This window comes from Miscanthus floridulus, chromosome 15, assembly GCF_019320115.1.
Source record: "Miscanthus floridulus cultivar M001 chromosome 15, ASM1932011v1, whole genome shotgun sequence".
Classification (NCBI taxonomy): Eukaryota; Viridiplantae; Streptophyta; class Magnoliopsida; order Poales; family Poaceae; genus Miscanthus; species Miscanthus floridulus.
This window is the reverse complement of record NC_089594.1, coordinates 74367671-74394866: the sequence shown is the minus strand read 5'-3', so window position 1 is coordinate 74394866 and position 27196 is coordinate 74367671. Positions and strand designations below refer to the sequence as shown.

Genomic DNA, 27196 nt, shown 5'->3' with positions numbered 1-27196 from the left:
CGACCTTCTCCGCCTCAGCCACGTCGTCCGCCGCGCCTGGTCCAGGCCGTCCGCTCGCGCTGATGCGGTGGCCGATGCGCACGGCGAGGGGCACAACCGCACGGTGGAGAGGGATCTCGCGAGGGGGAGAGAGCGATTGGAGGCGTGACTTACGCGAGCGATGAGGTAGAATTTTTTTTCCTACTGGCGAAGGCAGAGCGACGAAGCGAGCGAGGTATCGCGCGGGCGTGGCAGACCGACAAACCAAAACAGATGTCGAAAAAAAAAAAAAAAAAAAAAAATATCTACACTTCGTTCTTTTTAGTTGTAGGAGACTAGTACTCCCTCTGTCTTCAAATACAATAAGGGGTCTAAGCAATTTTCAAACAAAATAACTAAATAAGGAACTTTTTTTTTGAAAGCACAGAATAAGGAACTTAGCGAAACACCGCCTTGCGTCTTGGCCTCTCACTAATTAGGATAGATAGAGTAGCTAAGTTTTTTACTTTCCTTAGTTACATGCTGGCTTTTTAGATGACACCAAGTTTAAAATGAATCTTAATATTTTCGACCAAAAAAGATAGAGGACAGAGGGGGCCTAGAGCACATAATACCTTATATTTTGGCATAAATTTTGAACCTTCAATGAATACTTTACAGTACTTCCTCCGTTTCAGATTATAAGTTGTTTTTACTGTTTTGGTTCACCCATTTTGCTATGTATCTAGACAAATTATTATATATCTAGATGCATAGAAAAATAGATGTATCAAAAAAATCAAAGCGACTTATAATTTAGAACTGAGAAAATATATATACTAACAGTAATAATCCTTTTGCCCAAAAACACTTGACATCTAGAATTCTTAAGAAAAAAGTAACATGGAGGTAAAATCTAAAATGGTTCTTATGTCCATATTTATTAGTAGTTCCTATAAAAACACCGGCTATCATTTGGTAACCAAACATGTAGTTGCCATAATTAAGAAACCGCATGAGATTTTTTAAATCTTTTAGCTCTAGTTGCAGCATTATATTTGGAAAAAAATAAAAATGAGAAAAAAAATAATAGTCGAAAATGGCAGCAGCTGATTGGTCATTACACTTTTGCTTTATGGAAAAGCTCTAGCGGCTCGCGTCGTCACTATCGCCATCGTTATCCCCGTTTGTCGCCGTTGATCAAACAGCCAGCGTCTTCTCGTCTCCCCCCTTTTGTCTCTACTCTACCATCGCGCACGCGAACATCCCTTCTCCCCGCGCCGCCCCCAAAGCCCCCCTCAACCGCAACCGCTGCAACTGCAATCCGGACTCCTCCCCGCCCTCGCAGCTCGCCGCTAGCGAAACCCCCCCAATGGAGCCCTAGCGGCGCGCCCCACGTCTCGATGGTTCTCGCGGAGGCCCTGCGCGCGCGGCTGCTGGCCACGCTGCGGCCGTGGCTGGCGGCGGACCCCGCGGACCTGCGGGTGGAGCCGGGCCTCTTCGCCCGCGCCCGCGCCGTCGCGCGCGGGCTCCAGCTCGACGTCGCCGCGCTCAACGCCGCCGCCGGGGCGGGGCAGTCCCCGTCCTGGCCCGCCACGTTCGACCGCGCAGCCGCCGCCGAGGTCGAGCTCGCCGCCTCGCCTTGGGCCGCCCCCGCGATCGACGCCGTCGTGCGCGGCGTGGACGTCGCGCTCACACTCAGGTATGATTGGCGACCCCTGCGTTCGCGCCGCCCGTACTGGTGGTCGGTGGAACAGTTATCGCTGCTATTGTGCTGAACCATTGTGGGCTTGTGGCATTGCGCTATCATGGAGTATTCTCATCCTGTCTTTGTGAAATTGATTGCTTAACTAAGAGAGTGACGCGTCAATGGTGTCTGTTCTGAAGGGAGCCTGCGCCGAGGAAGCAGCGGCCAGACTACAAGGAGTGGGTATCTAAGGAGAAGAAGCGAGTGCTTGCATCATTGGACCCTCAGGTACTTGCATCATTAGCCGCCTGTATTTTTAGTCAAGCTATTTCGATGCTTTGCTTAAACACTGACAAAACGTTCCGCCTCCTGTTCCACTTGTTAGGGTGAAATGTTGCATGAGATGATTGAAGGTGTAGTTAACTCCCTGGAGGATAAGTTAGCTTCAGTGTTTTCGACTGTGCTTCTGAACTGTGGTCAGGTGCGGTTTGACGATGTCATGATACAAGTTCGATACCTTGACGATTCCCATGTTTTGGTACTGAGGACAACCGACTTACGGTTTGGCCCTGAGCCTGTTTCCCGCAGCACTCTGTTCAGAGGACTGGTTGCGTCTTTAATGTCATCCAGAAAGAAGAAGAATTTGTCGGCTGAATGCGCTGAGTTTGAATTCCTGATGAAGGAGAATGAATCTGTAGATTGCAGTGCATCTTTCAGTGGCGTATCTGCTTCAGTCAGATTGGATAATCTACAACTTTCTGGCTTTAGTGTTCATGTTCCCAAAGGTTGCTGGGAAATTTCACCAAAGTTTGCTCCTTCTTTGATGGTGATATTGGATATAGCAAGCCAAAAGGAAGATTATGCGGTTAGGAATGGCAGAGAGCTCTGGAAAGCTGCTGCACAAAAGGTTGACAGCTCAGTAGTGCGCCGAAGGTTTTCTTTAAGCAAAGCCGTAAGCTGTGCTGCTTTCTGGCGGAGCTATGTCCATGCTTATGTACTGTTGCTGACATTGGTAGGGTATCCCTCAGACAAGATTGTAGCAAGGAACTGTGGTGGGGTATCAAGGAACAAGAAACTCTTGGATACTATTAGACATCAGTGGGAAACTGTTGTTGGTCTGGAGGATAAAATTCCTGTAGAAGCTATTGCTAGAGCACGGTGCGCTGCATGTTCAAAACTGATTGTGTCACAGCAACTGAAAAAGCAGGAATCATCAAAGGCATTTCTGGTTTCTTCCTTGTTGAAAATTCTTACACCCTTCTTATATTTATGGAGGTTTCTTGTGTTCATATGAAGGTCAATGTGGGCAACGATGGGCCCCAGAAACAAAGCATCATACCCATATATTTTTCCTGGTTCTACTTATGATGTTGACATGGAGTTTCATGTTAGTGTACACCTTGGGGAACTGTCTGTAACCTTGTTACCAGCCGTTGATTGTTGCACTGATATGAAAAGATCAGACAGAAGAAACACTCAGATTGAGTTAGCTTTGGTGCATCTTGTAATGAAGTCATTATGCTTACTTTACTCAGCTGGTTGCACCACACAATCATTTTTTCTAGTTCTCGGGGAACTGAAGACATGCCTTTTCAGTGTCCCAAAGTTGGTACAAGCAGACAGTAGCAACAGTCCCAGGAGGAGTTCATCTTTTGGAACAGCAGAGTTCACCAAGGACACCGACTCTAGGATAATTCTCTGGTGCGACTCAGCTAGTATGAGCCCATTCTCCCGACAACAAGCCGACGGATCTTTTTACTTCAATGATGATTTGTCCACTGCCCTTATAAAGAGTAATATGGATGAGTTATGGTCAAATTGGATGATAGTTAGCAATGCATACAATGAATCCGGTGTGGTTCATCACGAAAAACCTTCTGTTATTTTTGAATTCAAATATTTTCTCATTGATCCTTACAAAAGTATAAGTGGTTACCAGCAATGTAGATTCACAATTGGGAGACTAAACCTTGATTTGGATTATTTATGTGCTTCATCAACTTATCTGCTGTACAGACAGTTCATGCACCACAAACAGCCAAAAGAACTAACTGAAAGATCAGCTGATTTTTCGAACAGTGGTGATACCTGTCTAGACTCTACAAGTGGACTTGTTGACAAATTGAGACAATCGAATAATAGAATAAAGGTTGCAATGTTGGATGTGATTCCAGAAAACACTCTTCATATTGTCCAAGTGTACGGTTATTCTTTGATAAATATAATATGTTGCAAAATAGCAAAGACGTATACAAGCCCTTGCTTTCTCAGATGAATAGCATGTCCTGCATAGTTTTCAGTCTAGCATATGTGGAATGTGCTCTTTGGCCAGCATCTCTTTCTTCAACTCCTCCAAGAGCAAATTCTCATACCAAAGAATCACATAAAACATTTATTAGTGCGAAGGAGCCCCAAGAACATCATCAGCTACAAATAGAAAGTAGTGCAAGGAATGTTTATCCAGGGCATGTTATGCTTGATGCTTGCTTCATCTTTGCTGGTTTAAATCTTCTGATAGATAATCTAGAGGCAAATCAGCAGTCTCACATTTGTGGACCGCTGTCATGCAGTTTCCTGATTTCAGCTAGCAGGTAGCATTTGTTGACCTTTCATTTTTGTGGATGTGTGACTCTGAAAAGATTTTCGTTCAGTATGTTACCTAAACTATATTTTTGGTCTGGTATTTGGCATGAGAAGTTGAGTCTGAAAGGTTGTCTTATGAGAGCTGTTATAATAGTAGCATGTAATCCAATAAGCTATGATGAACAATTGAAGTTGTTTATTGTACCAACTGCTATTTGTTGTGGAATCAGGTTGCATGTTTCAACTGCATTTAATTCTTTTATTTCTCCTTGCAGGAACTATGTCTATTCCTTCTTTGGGGCGAGAAACGTCATCTCAACTAACTTAGAAGGAAGGATCATTGGTTTCCTAGCTTTCTTCTGCATGGATGAACTCTTCATGGTTTGCCAGGTATGCACAGCATTTTATATCATTTTTTTTGTCATTATTAAATCGTTTATTGATTTATATTTATCTATGCTTTGTCAGTGGGACGAATAATGCATGACTTAGATTTGCGTACATGTGAGAATTAGAATTAAGAACAACAATCGGAATTTTTCCCTAAATCATTTCATGGATTATATTTCTGAACCAAGTATTCTACTCCTTATAATGTCTGCTTTAACTCACTTTACTTTACTCTACTTGTGGTGGTTATCAACACTCTGCAGCTTATCGAAAGCATGCATTTGGAGGCCTTGAAGTCTGATCCTGGAAACTTTAAGTATTCCGGAGATTTTATTGGAAGACTAGCATCGTCTTATAAAAAAAATATGAAGGGGAGCATAATGGAGCTTGTTGAACATATTGCCCAGGAAGACACAGTGGATCCTCATGTAGAACTCAGTGTTGAAATGCAACTTGATTTGGAGTCAGCAGACATCATCTTTAGTGCTTCGCGTGGTGGACTTTTGATAAATCCTGCTGTGTTTATCAATAGTTTTGTAAACTACATCAGCAGCTCACCTGTATTTGAGGGCATAGCAACACAGGAATTACTTGATGTATTAGCTCTAGGTGTTGGGTTCTGCATCAAAAGTTCTTCTGTGAAACTTCTGCTTAATGGAGAATGCAGAGACTTCCTCGTTAGTTTATCTGGAATTCAGTGTGTGATATTCGAGAATCAATCTCAAACGAGTACTTATAATGATATACTCCAGCATGGATACATATCTAGTGGCTTACTGCATAGCAAGAACCAGCTCATTATATCAGAATGCATCTTTCATATTAGTGTTGGTTCCAATATCAACTTGACTGACAAGAAATTACAGCATGAATCTAGAAGTCATCGCATATCTGCTTCTCTAGGAAATTGGTATTCAGTTAAAATTGAATTTACAGAGGTTTTTGTTGGAGACTACAGAATACACAGTTACCTATCCGAATTGAGGCAGCACAGCAAACATAAAATCTCGCTGTTGATCCATGATGATCTTCAGGTTGTCAAATGCAAAATCCAGGTGCACCACTCCTCTTGAAGTCTTTTCTGCTGATTCTGCTAACATGGTTTCTGATTAGCTATATTGACATTGTTTTGCATGCTTTTATCGTGAAAATGTCCAGCTATGAAGCATTGGCATCCCTCCCCCTTTTTGTTCTCTCATTTTTAAGGCATACTTTATAACTGCTATTGACAGGGTGGCTTGATCTTTCTGGAAACAATTTCATTAGCTAAGCTTGTTCTGTGTTGCAAAGTTTACTTATGGCTGCTTGTGGATCTCTCACTGCGGGCAACATCAAACTTAGTCAAAGATAAGGTAGCTCCAATTTCTGCAGGAGGTGACTATATTGTTACCGACAGGTATACCGAGAGAGGGGCAACAACAGTGCCTTTAGGTGCTCATGTTCAAAGTGAGGAATCCCAATTGAGTGTCATCAAATGCCTTGATATTGAATTAACTTGGCTGTCCCTGACTCTTGTTGTCGTGGATAAATCAGGTAATTGTTTTATATGCCTATCCTTAGTTCAATTGTGCTGCCAATAAACTATATATCTTTTTCCTGCATTTAGGTACACATCAGGGATTAACTTTTGAAGTTGATGTGAGTCTTCAACAAATGAATCTTGGCATGGAGTTTTTGTTTGAACTGAAGCGCCTTTCGATCTCCACTGTTAGTAGTATCCGCAAGAATTCCCATGAACAATTAAGAGATGTACCAGGACCTCGTTTTCGATCCAGCAAGTCTGTTGATCTTTCACCTCAGTCTGAAATTCAAGAATATCTCCCATTTGTAGAAGCAGAGAATATGCATACTTATGATCACGAAGCTCCTTCAAGCTCAAGTTCTGCACTTGGAAGTTTAACAGGCAACACATCACTAGATTTTTCATCACATGAAAATCAGATCCTGAAGCATTTCTCTACTTATCTCAAGATCGAGAGAAAAAATTTGGATGGTCACTCCGGTTTGGAACATTTGTGTGGTGATTGGTCTGGAAGTGGGTCTCTTTCTGGTTTGGAGGTGGCAATGTCACTCTCAAACGTTGAGGTAATGCCTCAATCTCTCTCTCTCCTCTGGACTTATTATGCTTTGTCTGTAATTTATGGGTGACTAGTAGTTCTAGAAATAGAAAAACAAGTAGAGAATACAATAAAAATTAGGAGAACTAGCATCATTTTTTGACACCCTGTTATACATTCTAGACCAAATGGTTTCAATTGTTCTTTCCTCTCCATGTTCAGAATTGGAGCTTATTTGGCACATTGATGACTGCATATTACGTCTGTTTTCATCATTAATTCCATGGACAATGTCATATACTAACACCCTTATTTTCAGCTATGAACACTTTCCCCCCATTTAACCATGATTCCTTGCAAAAGTTTTCATAAAAAATATATATCTTTTTGCCAACATGTGCCATTTGCATCCACTTCTGTGACAAGCACTCAGTTTTGGAGACATAAACTGAGAAAAATATCTCATCAGGAATATGGAAATGCATCCATTGCAGTTTATGAGTATAAAACATTTGGTCATGGCTATCCAAGTCAGATTTGGTCCAGGTCTACTACACATTATGTTCTATGAAATTACGAATCATCCAATGAGTATAGCTTCTATCTGCAGATGATCTCATCGCTACTTGCTCCTGTTTATGGGATAACGAGTTCTGGTTCAACTCAGAAGAAAATACAGTCTGGTGGCACCAGTCACCAAGCACAGCTAGATCCCATGGATTATACTATACCTGATGGCAATTCTGCTTAATGACAGACATGCATCTTATAGACCTAAATAACACTGTGCTAATCCACGTATTACTGCCAACAGGAGCTATTGTTGCTATAAGGGATCTTAATCAACAGCTGTATGTATCAGTCAAAAACACTGGAAGTACATACCAAGTGGTTGGTGCATACCATTATTCCCTTGCTGGTGAATGCACATTGTTTAAGGTTGTATAGCTTGATACCTTATACTAGAATTAATTTCTCTATTTAATGTTATCGCTTGATACCTATAATCCTATATACTGGAATTGATTTCTCGCTATTAATCATAGTTATCTACTAGGGATGCTGCGCCTATGTGGTTTTTAGAAAGACTATATCACCTTTTTTTCCAGGTGAAACACCATAAGAGCTGGAGATCCAACACACAGTGTATTTCTCTTTTGTCTTTATGCGCAAAGAATAATGAAGGCAAAGAGTTGGCCCTTAGTTTTCCTCAAGGATCAGATCTCGTTGAAATTTCTTCTGATGTTGACAAGCCATGTTCAATTTGGAGCACACTTCCTTTCAGGGTTGATAGTTTTGATGATGACAGCGATGATGGAAAACCTTACAAGGTTATACCAAGAAGTTCGTACCATCTTGTTAACAAGAAAAACAATTATGGCATTGCATTTGTTGATGGCTTGCTAGAGTTTGTGAAAAAGCCAGGAAATCCGTTTAAAGTGCAGGTTTTTGATGAATCTTTTTTTTTTTCTGATGCTTCAAGACTAACTGTTAACCATATGAATTTGGACAATAACACTTACTTAGATGTGGACGATGATGTGCCTTTTTCTGTGAGGGATAGATTGGCAAGTGGTGCAAGTTCTCAACATGTAATCATCAATGTTGACAAGATTGTTTTTACCATCACTCATGAAGTATCTGATACTGATAATGTTTCCCCACTTGTCCAAACCTGCATAAGTGATATCCGTATTGTTACACAAATATTCCCATCTAAAATCAGGACTCTAAGTTCATTCAAAGTCTCAGCGCAGTACTTCATCGCACGAAGAAATCTGTGGTCAGTCTTCTGCTAATATCTATATTAGTTTTCCTGTCTAATTGTATTTTGCTGTTTCGTACAAACTGGCAAGGAGATTTGGAATTGAGTTCTTGCTATCTGACACACAGGGAAGAGCTCATCTCTCCTATCGCCTCCTATACGTTCTTTCGATTTAGGTTTCTTACCCCAGACCCAGTAACTAACTATGGAAAGACGGCCATCCGTTTCTTCTTTGAATTAAAGCAGGTGCGATACTTTAATAATATGCATGTTTCAACTGCACATAATTGTTTAGCTGCAATGTAGTTAATCTCACCTTTATTCTTTTCTTTTGATAGATGGTTCATCTTTGTTCTTGCAGGTGGATATATTTATTAATGAGCTTTCATTTGACATCCTTCTATATTTGGTTGGAAAGTTAGACTTGATGGGTCCATATGCTGTTAGAAGCTCGGCTATCTTTCCTAACTCCTGCAAGGTATAAACGAAACTTCTGTTTATATCATTCAAGATAACCAGAGTTGAATTTCATTTTGGATGCATGAATATGAGCCACAATGTTACATCTACCTTTCTAATGATATGGCTGACAGCTCTGCGATCCTATTTTGCCATATTCTACACATTATTTCACAGTAGGGTATTGCATATATACTTATGTTCTTTTTTTTTCTCTCTGTCTTTTCCTGTTGCCTCTTTCTTGATGTATGACCATACTAACCATTACTTCTGCAGATAGAGAACGGTTCAAGGTTGGCACTTGTGTGTCATTTTAAAGATAATGGGGATGCAATAATTCCTGGGCAACAGTCAACTTCAGTTTTCTTGAGGTCTGTTTATTTTGTTGGTTACTTAGATAATTCTTGTCATCTTAGCAAGGGATATGTTTAATGCTTTGCACATTGTCATCATTGGATAATGGATTATGACTCATTCAGTCCTCTGGATGTTGATCCTTCGCTTGCGCTTTGTATTCCACTCCTGGTTTGTCTGACACTCCATGTTTACACATCCTCCAGGCACTTAACATTTGATGATAATATTTCACATGATCAAAATGTGGTTTCTATTTTCTTACTCAAGGAGGGGGTATTTTCAACTATTCCAATCAGCATTTCTCTCTCTGAGTCTGGTATTTTTGCATGGAGAACCCGCATGTCACCAGTCAAAGGTATTTCTTTCAGAGAATATTCATTCATAGAAATTTCAGCAGTTTTTAGATATATGTTTCCAAAGTTATATTTTTGTTCTGAGTCTGCTTGCTTTAAAGTATCTTTTGGTTTGAACTACTTTCCATTAACCCTGTAGACCCGAGAACCTTTTCTGGACCATTTATTGTGGTCAAGGTGTCCCATAATTCTGAGGTAGGAAAGCAAATGCTTTTGTACTTTTCCTTGCATAATGATCATTGTATTCTAATTTTGTCTTCTCATAATGCTAACTAAATGCAGGAAGGCTTATCTCTTTCAGTTCAACCTTTGTTGAGGATCCATAATAAAAGTGACTTTCCTCTTGAACTTCGGTTTCAGAGGCCAAACAAAGGTAGTGAAGAGGCTGCATTTGTCACAGTTAGAAGTGGAGATATGGTTGATGAATCTACTGGAGTATTCGACGCTATGGATTTGTCTGGTGGACTGAAAAGAGCATTGATGTCTCTAGCTCTTGGCAAGTAACTATACATTATCTTGGCATGATGTTGGTTCCCATTTTTCATGACGAAATAGCTCTTATTAGCTGCTAAGTTATTGCATGATGATCGATGGAAAACTATTGGAGAAAAGGGATAGGAAAGGCCCTCCATAGGACCACACTGTACATAAACTTTACTTAGTTTCCTTTTGGTATTATCTTCACTATTTAGTGTATATTCAAACATTATATCTTTTCGTATGGCTGATACCAGATGCTATGATCCTTAAGATCATTAGCAGAGTCGGTTTGGAGGGAGACTAGAGGATTGAGGCATTTATGATTAATTCTTCTTCATTGCTTGGTTACAAATGGTGCACAGTGCCTGCTTATATAGATTTATAGCTGGCCCTAACCCTAACAACCTAATCTTATCCCTACTGACAACCCACACTGCTACAGTACCGCCCAGTGCTACAGGGCTTGGGCCATCTACAAGCCATCCCAGCCCAAAGGGCCCAGCTGGCTGCCCAAAACTGCAGTGTTGTTTATTCTTGTTAGCAATAGCATTATTTACCTTGGAAAATGGTAGTACTTAGAATGATTTTGATTACACATTATTGTAGTGTTAATTCTGCATACCATTAGTTGTATACTTTGCAGTTATTCCGCAGAGCAGTTATTCCGCAGACTCCTCTATGTAGCTTGCGCAAGAAAGAGTTTCCATGTTCAATGCCTTCATGGGTTTTCTTGAACACGCTGGATATCTGTGTGTCATTTCATTAAGAAGAAGAAATAAGTACAAATGGGAAGGTTAGGGATTAAATCCCATCTCCGCCCCAAAGACACCCACCCACCCACCCACCCACATCCTAGGGTAAAGCTAAAAACGCTCGCCACACTCGGGGCCTGTTTGTCATAAGCTGAAACAAACAGACCAACTGTTGAGGTGGCTTTTTTAAAGCTGGCTTTTGAGGAAATAAACTATGAGAGGAGCTTTTCTGGCTTTTGTTGTGCTGAGAAGCTAAAAATTTATTACAAAAGTCAATAAAAAAATTTATTACAAAAGTCAATAACAAAAAGCCAACAGCCAGAAGCCAAAAGCAAGAAAACTAGCTTTTGAGCCAAAAGCTCAAAAGCTGCATCTCAAACAAACAGGCCCTGGGTATAGCGATCAACTCACTTAACACGACTAGATTGCAATGTAAGCGTGTCCTTAGAAGCAAATCCTAGAGTGCTGCAGCCCCAGCCAAGAGCCAAAGGGCCCTCTCATTGGCTACTTCTTGCAGTCATTCTTGTGTTTTCAGATGCCTTTCATGGGTAAATTATTAGGCAGTACTTACCTTGCACCCGATTACATGAACACTTGTGAAGTCTAACAGATGCAAGTTTATTTGCATTAAGGTTCCTCTCAAATTGTAAATTTTATGTGTTTCATAACCCATGTGTTATCATGTATTTTCTCTTCTTTTTGTATGTAGTGCTATTATTATCAATTAAATAGCCAGGTAGTGCTCTAATATTCGAATATTGATAAAATGCAATCCCGATCATAAACTAAGTTCAAATATTATCATCCCATATACATTATCTGTGTTATGTGTTGTTCATGCTCCTTGTGGTTGCAACTTTTTATTAAGCATCCAGGTGCATGAGCCTAAAATGTCAATTATTCAGGTCAGGTAGTAGTTATTATACGACACTTATCTGACAGCTGTCCAATCCATTTCAGGAAATTTTATGTTGTCAATTAGACCTGATATTTCGGAACATTCTGAAAATATTGGCCAGCTAGCTTTAGTGAAGTGGTCAGAGGACATCACTGGTGAAAAAACCATCCGAATATCTGGGGTTATAGAAAAGCTTAACTATAACCTAAGGAAAGCCTTCAATGTTGATTCCATGAAGTCTTCTTTCAGCTCTCTAAGTTGCCCTGTTTTTTCCAATGGCCATCATGTTACAGATCTTCATTTTTTAATTCATATTCTTGGTAGAGATGTGCCTGTGCAGCCTACAAATGGAATTCACGTTTCTGAAAGAAGTGCACCAGTAGCTTTACAGTTCCAGAGAGAAATTTTCATATATCCAACTGTACAAGTGTATAATTTCTTGCAAACAGACATACACGTGGTTCTAACAGATTGCCAACAGGGTAAACTCTTATCTATGAGCATTTAGTTTTGAAAAAGTGGATGTTCCTATTGAAGGAAGCAAACAACAAAAGGATATGTTTTACTTATTTGTTTATATACTATAATACAGGAAATGTCATAGAAGATGGCTTTGGCGGTATTGGCAAGCAGGCAACGATCATAAGTGGTTCAAGTGCTTATTTCTATGTGAATCCTACACCATTTAATTTCTCAGTCACACTGGTTTCGTATGGTTCAAAGTCTAAGACAGTTAATAGTAGTGACTGGGTTAAGAGAATGCAAAAGCAGAGTAAAGCTCAGTTTCTTGACATGCAATTATAATTTTTTCCTGGGAAGTTTCATTCTTCTTTAAGATTACTACGTCAGGAGAAAGGCTTGTTGGAGGTAGGATGATGATTTTGATGTTGTTGCTTCTTAATTTCCCATTGACATCTGATGAAACCGCATGCCTTTGGGAATTAAAAAGTTTGAAGACTTCAAATGATCTACCTGATAGTTAGTCTCTTGATTGTGCAGGTTGCTGTATTCACAAGATACACATTACACAATAACAGTGACTACACGCTACAGTGCACAGCTTCACATCAAAAACCACTACCTGTGTATGTAAATTTGAGTACTAGGTAAGCAATCTTACATGGTTGCTCATGAAATGCTGAAATCTTGCAGGTTGGAATCTGGAACGAACAGTATCAACCTTCCTCTACAACATGGTTGTATTTTGCCCTCAATGTCAATGAGTTCCTGGTTTATAAAGTAAGCAGTCACATTGGCTTTGTTCTCTGCTGATTGAAAAATGGTTCTTGATTCAACACAGTGGCGCTAGCTATTTTGCACAAAATTTCATTCAGTCACCATGTCTTGTATCGTAGAGTTTGCTTTTGCAAATAGTCATCTGCTATGGTTATGAACACTTTGTTCCTCCCCTAAGCCTGAGCTGGTTTGTTTGCTCTAGCCCTAGCCCAATGATGACTTGCCTGATCATAACACAATTATTTCATTACCATAGATAATGTTTGATATATGGCCAATTGTCCACCTGATGTGCTATCATAATCATATGGCAGGTTTAATGGTTCCTGCCAGAAAGTTTTTCATAAACAGCAACGTGCATCGTCTGTTCAATGTTACAACTTACAAGCACACATTTTTTCTTATCTTTTGGTCTTATTCAAGGTGAGGACCATTTAATTCATATCTGTTCCCCTACACGGCCGTTTAGCCCGTTTACATGCCGCATAAACGCTACACAATGGCTTGCCGTGTCCCTTTAACCGGCCATTTATCCTGTTTAATCACCGTTTAGTCCATTTAAATGTCCGTTTAGCTCGAATAAACAGCTAGACAATAGGTACCGTTTAGTCCTTTTAAACGTTTAGGCTAACACTTTGTTTATTGTGAAACATTCTTCATTGGCTAAGATAATTTTGATTATTGATGATATAGATTATAAAGTTAGGAAAGTGGTTCCATTTTCTTCATTTGTTAGATATATTCGGTGTTACTGTAAATGTAAATGCAAACGTCCAGTCTGAGAGATCGATCTTGTATTCCTTGCACCGAAGTGCTCGTAGTAGGGATTTACAAGCAAGGCGAGAGAGGGAGATAGTCCCAGGTCTCTGCGTGGGGCGGTCGTGGTTGCTTGAGATGTTGATCTCAGGTAGCGGGGAGGCGTGTGCGTTACAGGGGGTCAAGCGTGTGTTCGTCTATCTCGTCTAGCTCTCTACCCGTCTGTGCCCGTGCCCCTCTCTAATCGGCCCCGGTCACTCCCTTTTATAGTCGAAGGGGGAACCGGGGTAATACATGTATTCGCTGCGCAGTGTCCTGTAAGCAGAGATGGCGTGTCCGAGCCCTGTAGCTTGCTACTGTGGCGGTATGGTTGATGGAGTGGCCCTGTCCTTGATGTGCTGGAGCAATGCGCCGGTCACACCCGATCCTGTGCGTCGTGGGAGCTCCAGCGACAGCTTGTCGCAGGGTATGGCGGGCGACGTGCCGGCCGCTGTGTGCTGACGTCGTAAGGAATCGAGGCTTGGTTGGTGCCGAGGCCGAGCCATCGTGGAGGGCTCGGCGGGCGTGAATCCCGAGGCTGCCGAGCCCCCGAAGCAGATTGCCGAGCCTTCGAGGGAGCAGTTGGTCCTGGGCACTGATTCCGAGACCACAGTCACCCGGATGTGGCTCCCCATGCCGCGTTGTTCTCGGAGCAGGAGTTAGGTGGCACAGTGTGGTACGGGTGTCGATTACGGGTGCAGTGCCGTGCACAGTGGCCGGTAACCCCTGCCCAGTCTTATCTCCTGTCCCGTTGGCCACTCCGCTGTACCGCGCCGTCGTGTGGCTGTCGCTGCGGGAGTGGTTGGATGCGTGACGTTTTGTCAGAGAAGTCGGTCGGGACGGAGGTGACGAGGTTGTTGCCGAGCCGGTCTCGCGCGAGGCGAAGAATCGGTGCTTTGTCCGAGGCCTTGCGGACGGGGTCTCGGGCGAATCGGAGAATCGGTAACTCGTCCGAGGCCTTACGGGCGAGGTCTCGGGCGAGTCGGAGAGTTGACACTTCGTCCGAGGCCTTGCGGTTTGGGGCCTCGGTCGAGGGGGCCTCGGCCGAGGGGGCCTCGGCCGAGGCGGGGGGTTGGTAACTCGCCGAGGCCTTGCGGCGAGGGGGCCTCGAGCGAGTCGGGGGATCGGCCGAGGCCTGTGGTTGTTACTGATTGTTGGTGTTTATGAGGTCTAAGCAGTTGTTTCGGTCCTTGCTTAGGGTACCCCTTGTTATGGTATCCGACACTATGTAACTTATACATGGCAGGTCAAGTTACGAATAAGCCTACATAGTGAGAAAGGATCAGAAGTTATTATTGATTTGGAAGCACTGTCTGGCTTCACTGAATTTTTTCTTGAGATCCAAGATAATATATTGCCCCATCGTATGGCTGCTTTTGGAGTGTCTTTGCAACCTGTTCTTTATAACTTGCCTGTGCCATCACAAGTAGTACTAATAGTTCCAAGATATGTTGTTTCAAATGAGTCTGATGCTGCAATTGCTGTTCGTCAATGTTTTGTTGAGGTGCGTCACTTATGCTGTAACATGTTTTGTTGAGATCCAAGATAATATATTTGTAGTTGCCTTCATCTGATACTAATGTTTTTGGTTACCAATTATGTAGCACGACATTGATGGATTGACAGTTGAAGCTAAACAGCAGGCTACCTTTGTTATGACCGGCGTCCCCTACAGCCGTCGCAGCCCAGCTAAGGGCTAGGAGGGAAGCCGGCCATCAAAGGGCTATGGCCCATATAATTGTCGCAATTATAGTATTGCTAGAGGGTTATTTTATAATTATCGCTATTAGAGAGACATATAAATATTTGTAAGACTCTATTTATGAGATTAAGCAGAAATATATTATTGTTTCCGGCTTCCTTAGGGAGCCGGGAGAAACCCTAGCTGCCTCTACTGTTCACGTGTGAACAGTGCCACTGTTACTGTAGCTACGCGAGGGTTAGGGCTACAGCCGCAGCCGCCCATCCTCCACCACGGCGTCCAGCCGCCGGCAGCGAGGTTCCCAGCCTGCTCCACCTCCCTCTCACCTCTACAGACTCCGTGATCTACGCGGTAGGATCCGTAATCCTATCAACCTTACAGACATGGAAACCTGGGAAAAAGCGAGAAGTAAATTACTTTTATTTATTTGTTAAGAAGCACAGAAATGTTTTTGAGGATTCTCACATTTTTATCCAGTTCTGTCCAAAAGAACCTGGATACAGTTGGTCTGGACCAATCTGTGTTTCATCAATTGGTCGTTTTTTCTTGAAATTTAGAAGATCAGAAGGAATGGTGGCAGATGGTATTAAAAGAGATCCTTTGAATGCTGGGAAGCTGAAACTGTTTGCTTCTGTTGATGTTGTTCAAGAGACAGCTTCTTTTGTCTTACACTTCACTAAACCACCAAAGGTTGCACTCCCATATCGAATAGAAAATTACTTGAGTGAATCATCTATCATGTATTTCCAGAAGGTGCAGATCCTTTTTTAGCTCTTTTAATCTATTCTATCAGGGAACCAATCATTATCATGATATTACTGATACATATATTAATTTGTTCTAGGATTCAGTTGATTCAGATGTATTACGCCCTCAAGAGTCAGAACAATATGCTTGGGATGATTTAAGTTCACCTCGCAAACTGGTTGTCCGCATTGTTGGCAAGTTCTTAACTCCTAATAACATATAGTTATTCTGTTGATTAATGTATTATGTTGGTGGTTATTACTAATTACAAAACCAATGAAACTGGAAAGCATAAAGAAACAGCATTACTTTTCGATATTATATTGTTATACATGTCTCTAACTTGCATTTACTATTTCCTTCATCATCAAGTCGATTTCGATTTGTTTGTTAGGCAGGATGTGGTTTATTGGCTGGAGGTTACTTTGTTAGCTTGAATGGTTTGTACAATGTGCAATTCGTGATAGATAAGCCTAGTGCTTGGCACTTGTATCTTTCTTTTCTGCAATTTACTTTTGCATTAGGAATATGCTCAGCATCCACTTTAGTGGTTAGGAGATATGCTGGAGCTGGTAGAAAGTAGAAGATGCCCTCTGCCTATAAAAGCAGGGCAGAGAGACCTGGCATTTTCCAATTCCAACAAGCGGCCAAGGGCCAAGCTGCCCTCTGGGTTTTCTCTCAATCTGAATCTGAGATTCAATCGGGCCAACAATTGGTATCTAGAGCCTAGGGTTCTTGAGAGACCAGAGAGCAGCAATGTCCACCGCCAGTTGCTGCAGCCGGCGCGGTGATCAACCCTGGCGGTACAGCAGTAGGTGGAGCCGACGACCGTGCCACGTGCCTCGCTGCCGCAGAAGTAGTGGCTGCGGCGGTGGTCGAGGCAGTCAGGCGTGCGTCAGCTGCGGCTGAAGCCGCGGCGGCTACCGCTGCCACGCTGCGCGTCCAGATGGAGCGGGAGCCGGCAGGCGGATCGCGAAGCCTAGCAGGGCGTCGTCCCCGGTCGCCGTCACCAGAGCGGCGCCGTGGACGCCGCGGCTGCTCGCCGGTGATGCAGCCGGTGTTGCAGACCATCTACCGCGACTCCGGAGCGGGGACGCCATGGCCGATGCTCATGAGGTCCAACTACCACGAGTGGAGCCTGCTAATGAAGGTCAAGATGCAGGCGCGGCAGCTCTGGGATGCGGTCGAGTACCACGACGATCGGCGAGCGCTGGAGGTGTTGTGCGCCGCCGTGCTACAGAAGATCGACGCTTCCCTCGCCATCAAGGCCACGACGAAGCAGGCGTGGGACTCCATCGCCACTGCACGTCTCGGCGACCACCGCATCCGCCGCGCGACGCTGCTGCGGCTCCGATAGGAGTGGGAAGGTCTCGCCTTTAACCCCGGTTAGCAAGTCGAGGACTTTGCCTTTGCCTCTCCAGCCTGAAGGAGCAGATGGCGCTCAACGGCGACACCGACCTTGACGAAGCCCGCGCGGTGGAGAAGCTCCTGCGGTGCATCCCGAAGTACTCCCAGATCGTGTTGGTGATCGAGACGCTTCTCGACTTCGATGCCCTCACCATCGAGGAGGTCACTGGGAGGGTGAAGGCGGTGCAAGATCGCGAGCAAGCGCCCTACACTGAGCCGAGCACCGCCGGAGGCAAGCTACTCTACACTGCCGAGCTGTGGCGGGCCTTCGACAAGAAGAAGGACGAGGGGACCGGATCGTCGAAGGAGCGCCGTCGGCGTCCGCGCAGCGGCAAGGAGGAGCGGGGACCCCGGGCGCAGGGCGGTGCTGATGGCGGCGTCGCCGGCGATCGCAAGGCGAACCGGGATGACACGTGCGCCAACTGCGCAAGACCGGCCATTGCGCCAAGGACTGCCTCCTTCCTCCACGCCACGGTGGGCAAGCCCACGTCGCGCAAACAGAGGAGGACTATGCTCTGTTCTTGGTGCACGGGTGCGTTGAGCGGCGGCAAGAAGCAGGGGAGGAGGAGAAAGGTCCAAACTTTCCCCTTCCCGCGTCGGCTGGCTCCGCCCTGCTCCACCTCGACGAGCCGCGCGCCCACGCCTTTCTCGGCAAAGGTACCGGCGACGATAAGATCAACGGGTGGTACCTCGACACCGGCGCCTCTCACCACATGACTGGTCGGCGCGAGTCCCTTCTCTGACTTGGACTCCGGCGTGCGAGGCTCCATCAAGTTCGGGGATGCCTCCGCCGTGGAGATCAAGGTCGTCGGCTCTGTCGTCTTCACCGCCGAGACTGGCGAGCACCGGCTGCTCACCGGTGTTTACTACATCTCCGCGCTGAGGAACTCCATCATCAGCTTGGGACAGCAGGATGAGAACGGCTCGCGCGTGGAGATCGAGCACGGGGTATTGCGCATATGGGATCGCTGTTGCCGACTCCTCGCCAAGGTGAACCGAGGCGCCAATCGCCTCTATGTTCTCCATGTGCAGGTGGCGCAGCCCGTGTGCCTTGTAGTCCGCCGCGATGACGATGCCTGGCGGTGGCACGAGCGTTTTGGGCACCTCAACTTCGAGGCCCTGAAAGCTGCTCGGCAATAAGGAGATGGTGCAGTGCATGCCGCGCGTAGACCATGTGGAGCAGTTCTGTGACACCTGCGTCCTCACCAAGCAGCGACGGTTCCCCTTCCCCCCGCTAGGCGAGCTTCTGCGCCAAGGAAAAGCTAGAGCTTGTGCAGGGGACCTCTGTGGACCAGTGACCCTGGCTACACGTGGAGGACGGCGCTACTTCCTCCTCGTCGATGATGTGTCCCACTACATGTGGGCGGTCCTGCTCAACACCAAGGCGGCAACTGTGGATGCCATCAAGTGCCATCAAGCTGCTGCGGAGGAGTGCGGCCACAAGCTTCGGGTGCTGGTCACGGACAACGGCGGCGAGTTCACGGCGGCTGAGTTCGCGGCGTACTGCGCCGACGAGGGGATCCAGCGCCACTTCGCGCCGTACACCCCGCAGCAGAACGGCGTCATCGAGCACCGCAACCAGACAGTGGTGGCCACCGCTCGCGCCCTCCTCAAGCAGCGGGGCATGCTGGCAGTCTACTGGGGCGTGGCCGTAATCACCACCGTGCACCTGTTGAACCGCTCTCCGACCAAGGCCCTCGACGGCAAGATACCGTATGAGGCCTGGCACGGGCGCAAGCCGGCGGTCAACTATCTGCGGGTCTTCGGCTGCCTGGCATTCGTCAAGGAGCTCAACCATGTCGGCAAGCTCGACGATCACAGCTCACCCGGGGTCTTCATCGGCTACGCTGAGGGGGCTAAAGCCTACCGCGTGCTCGACCCGGTGACGCTGCGCGTTCGGGTGGCGCGCGACGTCGTGTTCGACGAAGGCCGCGGCTGGGTGTGGGACAAGGCGGTGGACGATGGATCGGCGGCGGATTTCCGCGACTTCACCATTGAGTACTCGTGGATTGGAGAAGACGGGGGAGCATCAAGTGTATCTTCGGCACCACTGTCGACCGCCTTGACACCACCGCTGACCACCTCGTCACCTCAGCCAACCACCTCGTCACTACAGCCGAGCACCTCGGCACCACCGCCGACCACCTCAGCACCGCAACCGACCACATCGGCGCCACAACCGACCACACCACCTTCGTCTCCAGCTGCGGCATCCTCTGCTTTGCCTGCTGCGACACCAGCGCACGTAGGCCAACCGGAGATCAAGTACGCGACGCCGCTGGAGGACGATGAAGACCACCTGGACGCCTACTATGACGATGAGCCCCTGCGGTACCGCACGGTGGCGAACATCCTCGGTGACCAGTCTGCCTCAGGCCAGGCAGAGCGGCTCTTCGCCCAGCTTCATCTGACGCATGCCGGTGAGCCGACCACCTATGTTGAGGCGTAGGGTGATCTGGCATGGCGGGTGGCGATGGAGCAGGAGCTCAAGTCCGTCGAGTAGAACCGCACCTGGGAGTTGGTGCCACTGCTTGGCGGCCACCGCCCCATCACCCTCAAATGGGTGTTCAAGCTCAAGAAGGACGAGCAGGGCGCGATGATCAAACACAAATCACGACTGGTGGCGCGTGGTTTCGTCCAGCAAGAGGGGATCGACTACGACGACGCCTTCGCCCCTATGGCACGCATGGAGTCGGTCTGGGTCGTCCTCGCGCTAGCGCCTCAGGAGGGGTGGCAGGTCCACCACATGGACGTCAAGTCCGCCTTCATCAATGGCGACCTCGAGGAGGTGTACGTGCGTCAGCCACTGGGCTTTGCCGTCACCGGAGAAGAAGGCAAGGTGTACAGCCTGCGCAAGGCCCTCTACGGCCTGCGGCAGCCCCCACACGCCTGGAACACAAAGCTTGACGCCACTCTCGAGAAGATGGGCTTCAAGCAGAGCGCGCATGAGGCGGCTGTCTACCGAGGAGGGGGGGGGGGGGGGGACAGCGGCGCAATGTCCTGCTGGTCGGCGTCTACGTCAACGACCGCATCATCACCGGCACTGATGAAGCAAAGGTGGAGGCGTTCATGGCGCAGATGAAGAAGGCGTTCGACATGAGCGACCTCGGCCTCCTCTGCTTCTACCTCGGCATCGAAGTGCGCCAGGATGCCAGCGGCATCGCCCTCTGCCAAACCCACTACGCCAAGCGCATCCCTGAGCTCGGCGGCATGACAGGCTGCAATCCAGCCTACACACCGATGGAGGAGCAGCTCATGCTCAGTCGGGATAGCACGGCGGAGGAGGTCGATCCGACTCACTACCGGCGACTGATCGGGAGCTTGTGCTACCTGGTCCATACCCGGCCGGACCTAGCGTTCGCCGTCGGGTATGTCAGTCGGTTCATGGAGCAGCCGACGATGGAGCATCTGCAGGCCGTGAAGCGTATCCTTCGCTATGTGGCGGGCACCCTCGACTATGGTCTGCACTACGAAAAGCCAAAACGTCTTATAATTTGGATACACTGAGGGGTAATTTGAAACATAAGTGGGTAGTTCACACGTGAGCTCGAATTACACCTCACACTATTTAAAGTTTTAAACTAGTATAAAATAAAACTAGATTGGCCACATGCCCACATCAGAGTGGTTTGCAGCACACTGATTCAGTTGCAGTGTGTATAGTTAGGAAAATATTTTCGGTGAGATGCCTCCTGGTTATTCACATGCCCTTTTGCTCTTAACTTCCCTGTCCCTGTCTAACACATTAGTGCTTTTAATCTTTGTTATGGTTCTTCAATCATAGTTTTTAACAAGTAACACTACGATTGATCTTCTCCAGACACACCTGCATTGCGTGAAATTAAAATAGATAAAATCAGCCCATGGAAGCCATTTTTGAAGATGCGCCAAAATATCAGGCTTAATCTGGATTTCTCATTCAGTGATGGATTCAATTCAAGAAAACAAAGATTTGATGAATCATTTGGATTGAGAGTGTTCAAAATTGGCTATGAAGTGTATGCCGATGGTTTGGCAAGAGTTTTACGAATATGTGAACATGCAGATAATCCCAAAATTGAGAAAATTCAAAGGCCAATAGCAAATGTACAGTTCAGAATTTCTTATGTGTGTATTCATCTTCTTGACAAGGGCCAGGTTTGTTCCTTTGGACTTCCACCCGGCCTAAGCATGAAACCATTTTTTCATGAATTATGCCAGTAATCTATTAAACTCCGCCTATGGTGGGGCGCCTTTGGTGTCCCAGCATAGCAGGTCCCAAGCCCTGGTAAAGGAGGAGGGTTGTGTTAGGCGTGGCGAGCCAATGTAAAAACTTAGCCACTTAAATGGAGATGAAACCCGAAAGAAAATCGTTGGGGCGTAACCCTCTTAACGACGCGCCATATCAGAACCCGGGTATGGTGTTAAATGGGCAAGGGCCGGGTCGTCACCCCCGTGACGCGCCGTGTCGTGATCTGGGCATGGTGTCAAGTAATCAAGGATCGGGTTGTCGCTTCCTTAGTGGCGTGCTACATCGGCGCCCGGGTGTAGTGAAAAATGAGCAAGGGTCTTCGCATCAGAGTCGACGGGTGCGAAGGGTAAGGAAGCTAGTCGAACCAACTAGGATCCGTTTAGGTAGTTGGAATGTAGGGTCACTTACAGGTAAGTTAAGAGAATTAGTTGATACCGCGACTAGGAGGCGTGTAAATATATTATGCGTTCAAGAGACTAAATGGAAGGGTCAGAAGGCGAAGGAGGTGGACAATACAGGTTTCAAGCTTTGGTATACAGGGACAGTCGCGAATAGAAATGGAGTAGGAGTTTTGATTGATAAGAGCCTCAAGAATGGTGTGGTGGGAGTGAGAAGGCAAGGAGATAGGATTATCTTAGTCAAGCTTGTCGTTGGTGATATGGTCTTGAACGTAATTAGTGCGTATGCCCCCCAAGTAGGCCTCGACGAGAGTGCTAAGAGACAGTTCTGGGAAGACTTAGATGGCCTGGTTAGAGCTATACCTAGTAGTGAGAAGCTTTTTATAGGAGGAGATCTTAATGGGCATGTAGGTACTATAAGCGCAGGTTTCGAGGCAGTTCATGGAGGTTTTGGGTATGGTAGTAGGAATCAGGAGGGGGAGGAAGCTCTAGACTTCGCGGTAGCTTTTGACCTGATGATAGCCAACACTTTCTTTAGAAAGAGAGAATCTCATCTAGTGACCTTCAGTAGCGGACAACACTGTAGTCAGATTGACTTTGTCCTCGCAAGAAGAAAGGACAAACGAGCATGCTTGGATTGCAAGGTGATACCAGGGGAGTGTGTTGTTTCTCAACATAAGCTTTTGGTGGCAGATTTTCGTTTTCAGATGCGTGCCCGTAGGGATAAACAAGCTAAGATTGAAAGAACAAAGTGGTGGAAACTGAAAGGGGAGACGTCAGAGGTATTTAGGGAAAGGGTTATCAAAGGGGGCTCTTGGAAGGAAGAAGACGACATAAACAATATGTGGGACAAGATGGCAACCAACATTCGGAAGGTAGCCTCAGAGGTGTGTGGAGTAACCAAAGGAAGGGGACGTGAGGCTAAAGATACTTGGTGGTGGAACGAGGAAGTCCAAAGGGCTATTAAGGAGAAGAAAGAATGCTATAGACGCTTGTACCATGACAGGAGTGTGGACAACATAGAGAAGTATAAGGTGGCAAAGAAGACTGCAAAGCGAGCTGTAAATGTGGCAAAGGGTAGAGCGTACGAGGATCTTTACCAACATTTGAGTACGAAGGAAGGAGAGAAGGACATTTATAGGATGGCTAGGGTTCGTGAGAGAAAGACACGGGACTTCAACCAAGTTAAGTGCATTAAGGATGAAAGGGAGCATCTCTTGGTAAAGGAGGATGAGATCCGACATCGATGGCAAGAGTATTTTGACAAATTGTTCAATGGTGAGAATATGGACACAACCTTTCAGTTGGATGACTCTTTTGATGACACCAATAGGCGCTTTGTGCGAAGAATCCAAGAATCTGAGGTCAGAGAGGCGTTGAAAAGGATGAAAGGAGGTAAGGCGATGGGACCGGATGGTATCCCAATCGAGGTGTGGAGATGCCTCGGGGACATAGCTGTAGTATGGTTAACCAAGCTGTTCAACCATATTTTTCGATCGAACAAGATGCCTGATGAGTGGAGGAGAAGTATATTGGTACCGATCTACAAGAATAAAGGGGATATTCAAAGTTGTACAAATTACCGAGGAATTAAGTTGATGAGCCATACTATGAAGCTATGGGAGAGAGTTATCGAGCATCGCTTGAGAGCAATAGCGCGGGTCTCTATGAACCAATTTGGTTTCATGCCCGGAAGGTCAACTATGGAAGCTATTTTCTTAATAAGACAAGTTATGGAGCGGTATAGGGAGAAGAAGGACCTACACATGGTTTTTATTGACTTGGAGAAGGCTTATGATAAAATACCAAGGAATGTTATGTGGTGGGCGTTGGACAAACATAAAGTCCCAACGAAGTACGTCGGGCTCATTAAGGACATGTACAACAATGTTGTGACTAGAGTTCGAACAAGTGATGGAGACACGGATGACTTCCCGATTAGGATAGGACTACATCAAGGGTCAGCTTTGAGCCCTTATTTGTTTGCTTTAGTGATGGATGAGGTCACAAGGGACATATAAGGGGACATCTCTTGGTGTATGCTTTTCGCGGACGATGTAGTGCTAGTTGATGAAAGCCGGACATGAGTGAATCAGAAACTGGAGTTATGGCGGGAGACTTTGGAGTCCAAAGGTTTTAGACTTAGTAGAACTAAAACTGAGTATATGAGATGTGACTTCGGCACTACTACTCGGGAGGAGGAAGATGTTAGTTTGGAAAGTCAAGTAGTGCCTAGGAAGGATACCTTTCGATATTTAGGATCAATGCTACAGAGGGACGGGGATATTGATGAAGATGTTAGCCATAGAATCAAAGCAGGGTGGATGAAGTGGCGGCAAGCGTCTGGTGTCCTATGTGACAAAAGGGTACCACAGAAGCTAAAAGGCAAGTTTTATAGGACGGCGATTAGACCTGCTATGTTGTATGGTGCAGAATGTTGGCCTACGAAAAGACGACATATTCAACAGCTAAGTGTCGCGGAAATGCGTATGTTGCGTTGGATTTGCGGTCATACAAGAAGGGATCGAGTTCGGAACGATGATATACGTGAGAGATTAGGGGTAGCGCCAATTGAAGAAAAGCTTGTCCAACACCGGTTGAGATGGTTTGGACATGTGCAACGGAGACCTTCAGATGCACCGGTGCGTAGTGGAATCCTAAGTCAGGATAGTAACGTGAAGAGAGGCAGAGGAAGACCGAAGTTGACTTGGGTAGAGGCAATAAAAGGAGACTTGAAAGGATGGAATATACTCAAAGACTTAGCCTTAGATAGGAGTGCTTGGAAGACAGCTATTCACGTGCCTGAACCTTGATTGCTTCTGTTGGGTTTCAACTCTAGCCTACCCCAACTTGTTTGGGACTTAAAGGCTTTGTTGTTGTTGTTGTTGTTATGCCAGTAATCTATTCATACTTGCAAGTCAAACTCAGTCTCAAATATCCTTTTCTTTTCATGTTCACCTTGTTGAAGAATGGGGAAAATGTCCAATCGCCATCTACAATCTTAGCAGCAAGACTTCAGCATGTTTCTTCTGATTCAGTTATCACAAATAGATTCAAGCATGTATCTGTTGCAATTCATGTAAGTATTGGCCCCTCTGCAATTTTATATTTCAATGCAAAAATGCATGCAACTAGATTACCTGTTGGCTGGAACAAAGTTTGCAGTTTTTGCACCCTTTATTTAGATTTACCCATTGGAGTTCATGATGATGGTGTACCTGCTGCCATGCCATCACCACCACTGAGGCTGATTATTAGGAACTCGCTTACTGTCGTATTTAATTTGCATGCATTAGCAATTATCTACATGTTTAATCATTTGTACATATTGTTGATAGGCAGCGGTCCTCTGTGTCTCGTCGATCGGAGGTTGTAGCTGTGGAAGATTGGAGGGCGAGGTTTGAACGTCGCGCGGCAGCGGCGGGGCGCCGTGGTCGCGCGAGTTCAGGCGAGCAGGAAGAGGCGGCTAGGGTTTAGGTCTCCCGGCTCCCTTCAGGAAGCCGGAAACAATCTGTTTCTGCTTGATCTCCAATAATCCTGATTACAAGTATTTATGCTAATGAATAATCCTTTTGCTAATTAACCCCTTGACTATTTGCTAATAATATAAATCACGAAATAAATACTATGGCTTATTAGCCACTACTTGGTGGTCGGCGCCTGAAGTACTGCAGGCCGATCATAACATCTCTCCCCGCTTCGGCAAACAGCTCGTCCTCGAGCTGGACATCGGGGTAGAGGGTCTTGAAGTCCTGGAGAGGCTCCCACGTCGCATCATCTTCTGAGAGACCCTGCCACTTGACAAGGAGCTTCCAATCACCACGACGGAGCTGTGCACGCAGCACACGCTCGGGGGCCGGCAGCAGGCGCCCATCCTGGACTGGTGGCAGCACTGCGGGGGCTGCAGGAGGAGCGCCGGTGTAGTTGTAGGGCTTCAGCAGCCCCACATGGAAAACATCATGGAGACGCGCCTCGGCTGGAAGCTGGAGGCGGTAGGCGACCGGGCCGATGCGCTCGACGATCTAGAACGGCCCGGCGTAGCGTGGGCGCAGCTTGCCCTTCGACGGTGAGGCAAGGGCATGGGTGGGGCGGTGTAGCAGGCGGAGAAGCACCCATGCCCCGACGTCGAACTCCACCTCGCGATGGTGCTCGTCGTAGTGCCGCTTGGCGTATTGCTGCGCTTGGAGAAGACGCTCGCGAACCTCCTCCAGGAATGCGTCGTGGTCTCGCAGCATGGCGTCCACCGCCTCTGTCGTTGCCGCCCCCTCCTGGTGTGGTAGAAGGGGAGGCGGGGAGCGGCCGTACACCACCTCAAACGGCGTCGCCCGGAGCGCAGTGTGGAACGAGGTGTTGTAGCAATACTCCGCCCAAGGGAGCCAGTCCACCCATGAGCGCGACCGATCACCAGTCGCGCAACGGAGATACATCGCGATCACCTTGTTGACGACCTCGGACTGGCCGTCAGTCTGAGGGTGGAACGCCGTGCTGAGACGAAGCTTCACACCTGCACACTTGAAAAGATCACGCCACAGGTTGCTGGTGAAGACCGGGTCGCGGTCGCTGACGATGGAGTTGGGGACGCGGTGTAGACGCACGATGCCCTCGAAGAAGGCGCGAGCAACCGAGGCGGCGGTGTAGGGGTGGCTCAGGGCGATGAAGTGAGCATACTTCGAGAAGCGATCCACCACCGTCAGGATCACGGATTTGCCGTGCACCTTTGGAAGCCCCTCGATGAAGTCCATGGCGATATCAGCCCACACCTGAGATGGCACGTCCAGGGGCTGCAGGAGGCCGGCTGGCTGTGTGGTCGGCGCCTTGTTGCGCTGACAGACGTCGCAGGCACGGACGATGTCCTGCACGAGCTGCCAGTCGCCTAGGATGTAGAAGTCACCTCGGAGGCGCACAAGGGTTTTCTGGACCCCCTCATGCCCAACCGAGTGT

The 27196-nt window shown here is 46.6% G+C and overlaps 1 pseudogene; it reads left to right on the top strand.

Moving 5' to 3' along the window:
* Nucleotides 1–1221: 1221 nt before the first annotated feature.
* The window catches only part of LOC136506517 (uncharacterized), a 47487-nt pseudogene continuing 21512 nt past the window's right edge, over nt 1222–27196 (top strand).